This window comes from Aythya fuligula, chromosome 1 (genome assembly GCF_009819795.1).
Source record: "Aythya fuligula isolate bAytFul2 chromosome 1, bAytFul2.pri, whole genome shotgun sequence".
NCBI lineage: Eukaryota > Metazoa > Chordata > Aves > Anseriformes > Anatidae > Aythya > Aythya fuligula.
This window is the reverse complement of record NC_045559.1, coordinates 78,195,216-78,201,404: the sequence shown is the minus strand read 5'-3', so window position 1 is coordinate 78,201,404 and position 6,189 is coordinate 78,195,216.

The following is a 6,189-nucleotide window of genomic DNA, read 5'->3' as shown; positions in this document are numbered from 1 at the left end:
TAGTGCAACACAGCTGAACAGATGAATTATTTAGATATGACAGACACTGACTCAGAATATCTCTGGTTTAAGATGCAAAAACTGTTACAATAGTTTTAGAAATACTTCACAGATTCCCTGCATTACATAAGTTTTATTCTGACGAAATCTAGGTTTCCTCTAGAATACTTTGGGTCCACTGTATTTTTTTATAATAACTTTTGTAAGGCCTCTCTTAATTTTTTTTCCACAGATCTACTGAAACCTTTTGCTTTGCATGGATGACTGCAAGGCTGTGCAGGCATTCCAGCTGGGAGGCAGCAGCTGATGACAGGGGAGCAGCTGAGACTGACCCCCTGGTCTCCCTGTGGTGTTTGGGACAAGTGTTGGTGGAGCGAGCACTTGCTTTCTCTTCTGCTGTGATGACTCAAGATACTGTGCTCAACACATGGCTCAGGCAGGAACTCTCGTAGCACTGGGCATGGGTGGGTGGCTGTGTAAGAAGCTCCTAACTCTCAGCTTCAACCTTACAGGCTTTCCAGTCTTTCCAGTCTTCCTTTGTTCCACTTATGCCAGTGGAAGTCCACCCCTGCTGCAAGCAGCTCATCCCACGGAGGACGGACAAGTCCCAGGAACTGAATCAGGACTGTAAGTGCAGTGAGACCACAGTGGTCTCAGAGTATACCAGATTTACTGTGACACACAGCCTGTACAAACCTACAAAATAACTCCACTGTGCTGCACCTGGTCATGCCATGGATGCCATGCCCAAATTTTGCTTGATCCTTAAGAATCCTGACTGCACAATAGAGGAGCTTTGTCCTGGTTTTCTTAACCAGAGACGGTGTCAGAAACGGTCTTTAGAAATAAACTGAGGGTCCCCACCTCCTGCAGGGTGCTGCTGGTGCATTAGGAAGGACTCAGGTTCAAGGATCCAGACAGGCCATAATGTATATCTGGTCAAAGAGGTGGACAAACACCTTATTAGGGCCACAAAGATGATACGGGGCCTGGAGCATCTTCCCTATGAAGAAAGGCTGAGAGACCTGGGTCTGTTCAGCCTGGAGAAGAGAAGACTGAGAGGGGATCTCCTCAGTGTATATAAATATCTGAGGGGTAGGGTACAGAAGGATGTAGCCAACCTGTTCTCAGTGGTTTGTGGGGATAGGACAAGGGGCAATGGCTACAAGTTAGAGCACAGGAAGTTCCGCACTGACATGCAAAAGAACTTCTTCACGGTGAAGGTGACGGAGCATTGGTACAGGCTGCCTAGGGAGTTTGTGGAGTCTCCTTCTCTGGAGATATTCAAGGCCTGTCTGGACGCCTACCTGGGCAGCCTGATCTGAGGAACCTGCTTTGGCAGGGGGGTTGGACCCAATGATCTTTCAAGGTCCCTTCCAACCCCTACAGTTCTGTGATTCTTAGGACACACCCAGCATACTTGTATATTTTCTGTCTCCCATTCTTCCCATGGCCACCCTCTCACCACCATGGCCATACACAAAAGAATCACCTACTTTCTCTAAAAAGCAGCCTCTCCAGCCTTACAGACCGCTTTAATATTGGGGCAACTCTTTTGATTTTGCTCAGTCTCAAAATCCAGATGTATTTGTACCAATATTTTTTTATTTTTATTTTTATTTTTATTTTTCTTCTTGGTTGAGTTGAACTGTGGTTGAATTACACTTACACTAGCACAGAATAGAAGTATGAATTAATTAGGAAGTAATATATGCATGTAATACCGGAGAAAATAACTTGTATGATTCAGATCTGTATTAACAGTTTCAGCTAGAAAGCACTTTGTCCATATTCCAAACTAGAAATAGGCAAAATAACAATATATTCAACAGTGAAAAAAAAATGGTAGACTAAATCTAATGTTACTTTTCTGCTATTTTTGTTAAAATATTTCAAATGCTTTAAATTTATTTTGACAGCTTGAAGTATTTTCTGTTTAGTCTGTGACAGCTGGTACTCTAGTCTCAATTTATTTTTGTGCCAGGCCTGGTTGAAAATGCTAACACAAAGCCCGTAGGAGTGTTTGGTCTTTGTAGGGTACATGATCCTAATGCATACAGAAAAGTGTGGATTTATGGCTGCTAGTTTGTTGTGTTTGGTTTGTTTTGTTTTCTCTTTGATAAATAACTTTAAAAAACGATAAAAAACAAGTAGTCATAGGTTATTATGTCTGGTTGATTATATAACTAAAACTAAGGAAATGCCAAATATAAACTGCACTGTCTTCTGGGATAAGGCGCTACCTTACACAGCTATTCTGACAGAAGGACTTTGATAATGCCAATGAAGGCATTATCAAAGGCATTATCGCCTCTTGCCGACGCGATCAGCTCCGGGGCAGACGCGTTCTGCCGTGGAGCAGGGGATCGGGACAGGCAGGGCTTTTTTTCCGGCATCGAGCCCACTTGAGGCAGCCAAGGGAGCCGCCAGGGCCCCGCAGCCCTCGCGAGGGAGGCTGACGAGGCGCAGGCGGAGCCAGCAGCACGCCCTCTACCCTGCCGTTCAAAGGCAGCCCCTGGGGAGCGCGGTGACCAGGGCGGGCAATCAGGGCGGGGCGCGGCAGTTTGTGCAGGCAGGGCAGAGCGTTCCCCACGGCCATGAGAACAACTCCTCTAACGGCTGTCTACTGCTAGCTAGGACGCAATGGTCTACACCAGGCAGAGCTGTCTCTATAGAAAGTCTGTAACCACCTAGACTGACTGCCTGCTCCACAGTGTGGCAGTTCAGGTCTCTGGATGCAGGGAGTGCCTGAGCCTGTTGCTGCCCTCTGAGGGCAGCCGTGTGTGGGGGGTGTGAGCAGGTGGATGGCCTGGTCTGCCTGGTGGCAGGGCTCAAGGAGGAGGTGGAGAGGTTGAGGGCCATCAGGGAGTGTGAGCAGGAGATAGACTGGTGGAGCAACTCCCTGCAGGGCCTCAAGGAGAGGTACCGGGGTAAGACACCCCAAATGGGGGTGGACCCTTGGCCCTGTCACTGTTGGTCAGAAGGAAGGGACCTGGGAGTTGAGGAATGCAGGCAGGTCCCTGCTTGATATCGCAGGCAATGCCCCCCCCCCTGCCCCCAACCGGCTCCAGCAGGTCCTGCACCTGGGGCACAATAACCCCAAGCAGAGCTACAGGCTGGGAGATGACTGGTTGGAAAGCTGCCTGACAGAGAAGGACCTGGGGGTTATTGGTTGATAATCGGCTGAACATGAGCCAGCAGTGTGCTCAGGTGGCCAAGAAGGCCAACAGCATCCTGGCTTGTATCAGAAACTGTGGCCAGCAGGTCTAGGGAAGTGATTGTCCCCCTGTACTCGGCTCTGGTGAGGCCGCACCTCGAGTACTGTGTTCAGTTTTGGGCCCCTCACTACAAGAAGGACATGGAGGTGCTCAAGCAAGTCCAGAGAAGGGCAACGAAGCTGGTGAGGGGTCTGGAGAACAAGTCTTATGAGGAGCGGCTGAGGGAGCTGGGGTTGTTCAGCCTGGAGAAAAGGAGGCTCAGGGGCGACCTTATCGCTCTCTACATGTACCTTAAAGGAGGCTGTAGAGAGGTGGAGGTTGGTCTACTTTTCCACATGCCTGGTGACAGGACAAGGGGGAATGGGCTAAAGTTCGGCCAAGGAAGGTTTAGGTTGGATATTAGGAAAAACTTCTTTACTGAAAGGGTTGTGAGGCATTGGAACAGGCTGCCCAGGGAAGTGGTTGGATCACCATACCTGGAAGTCTTTAAAAGACATTTAGATGTTGAGCTTAGTGATATGGTTTAGTGGAGGACTTGTTAGTGTTAGGTCAGAGGTTGGAATAGGTGATCTTGGAGGTTCTTCCAACCTAGACGATTCTGTGAAGGGCTTTACAGTCAACTCAAACAAGAGTTGGGTAAACGCAAAGCTCATGCCCTTAAACATTCCAGTCATAAAAAATTACTGGTTCTGTTATTTCTTCATTGATTTCAGCGAAACTACCATGATTAGTCACCCACCCAGCTGCCTATAACTGACACTAAACTACCTGATTTGTGGTATTTACTCAAAAGCATGCCTGATTGGGTGTAGCTGTAAATTTAAATGCCTCCAGCATAGCTTTCTTGTTTAACAATTTATTTTACCAAGAGGAACAATGGTTCCTCTTTCTTCTTGGAGAACATCAGGGAGAGTTTGTCAGCAAGAAAGGTAACTTGTGCAGCCATCAATCAGTCTTTAACAAAGTAATTTATTAAGAGACTTACATGGCATGAAATCACATCTGACCAAGCTTGATGGCACTCAGCAATGAAGAGATGAGTGTACCAGGCCACACAGAGGCACGTCCACCCAGATCAGTGACAGCTTTGAGTGTGTATCCACAGTCATATCTGCAACATTTCCTTCAGATATTGTTGGTCTGTTCAAAGTGAGTTAAAGCACCTGGCAGACAATAAAGGCTTGACCTCAGGAGACAAGTTTCAGCCTTGCCTCTTTCTTGGCTTTTCCTACAGAATAGTCAGTGAAGTCCCTCACTTTGGAGTTTTCCATAAGTACATTTCAGGTGTTTAATTCTTAATATGGCTTCCAGGAAACATTCAACTCAAGACCGTGACATACAGCAGGGGAGCTGAGCTGAGCATTACAATGAGGAGAGGAACTGGTCTTCATGGCTATAGCTTCCACGTGCAGGACTGGAGTAATTTCTGCTCAATTTAATGGGACTATTCCTATACTTTGTGTTAAGTGTTTTTACTGTGTCACAGGCACAAAAATGGTCAACATTCACCCTCTCTCGAGCTTGCCCAGTGTGTTAGTTTTTTGAAGATGCCATTTGATGTCTAAGCCAGTGATTTGAAACCCTGAGCCCCAGGCTTCAGCTGACTGTGAAATAAAAATGTAAGAGATGGGAAAACACAATGAGAATTGTAACTCCTGACCCAATGATAGCTAGAGGGGTCAGGGATTTAAGAGAAGAAATGCTGATGTGAGTAGGCATAAAAAACTAAGAAAAATGGTGAAAATCAAAAGAGAAATTCAGCAAAAATGAAGGACCAGATCATTGCTTGGCATGACAGAGGCCAATTGCATGTTGAAGAACAAACCTTTCCCTGAAGAAACTTCTACCTGTTCTTCACAGTAAAGTGACACAGTGGCACATAAACAATGCATGTTGGAAAGGTTGGCAAGTGCTACTGACTGAGAGTTGGGTGTATACTGAGCCAGAGGATCAATTAATACTACAAACGGTAGTGTTTATACTATTACTGATTTGTTTTGAGAAATGATGTTGTCTTATCTGAAAAAATCGCATCAAGCTGCAGCTGGTATAAATATCTGAACATGAATCACTGGATTTGACCAGAATCTCATTTCTAGTCTGACATCAATTATCAACGCACTCTTGCTAAAACATTTCCTCCTGGGAAAATCAAACAATAGGTGCAAAAGATGCTTTCATAAAAATATATATATATATATATATATATATATATATATATATATATATAAACAGTGTACAGAAATAAATACCCAGACAACAGAATTAAAAGGGAGATGATGTTAGCATGAGTCACCTGACTGAATCTATATGCCTAGCTCAGATCAAGAGTACTTCTAGAACTGCCAATATATTTGTTCAACGTTAAAACATTTTTTGCAGAAGGAGATACATCATTATTTCCTCTTCGGAAAAATTCCAGTGGTTTCTGGAACTTAGATTTTTCTTTATTTATTTCCAGGCCTAGACACGGTGTTGGTATCATCTATACTAGAGAAGTTTTCATTTCTGCTCTGTTATAACAGACTCTCCTTCCTCATTTCTGCTGGCAGTTTGTAATCAGAGTTCTGATAATAAAATACACAATGTCTGTATATGCTGGCTGTTGTCTTTAGCAATAAAATGCATACAACTTCAACCCCAAAGCTAGGATCTGAAGAACTTGCTTTCAGTGAGCACCACATCAACCCTTCCCCCATTCCCATGCATTCACGTAAATGGAGCTGGTGGTAGAAATTCGAAGTTGAGAAGAACATTTCATCTGTAGTCCCTTTCTTCAGTCCTCTGCTCTGTTGTTTTCTCAAATAAGGCATGGGTAGAGTTTCTTTATATTTGTGCAGTGCTTCCTTCCATGTCCCAAGAAAACTGAAGATTAGGAAAGGAAGCTTGTTTCCTAGTTTTAAGGTTGTACACAGGATTTCAGGAAGCAGAGATACACCCTTTAGAAAAGAAACCAAAGTGGCTGTGAGGA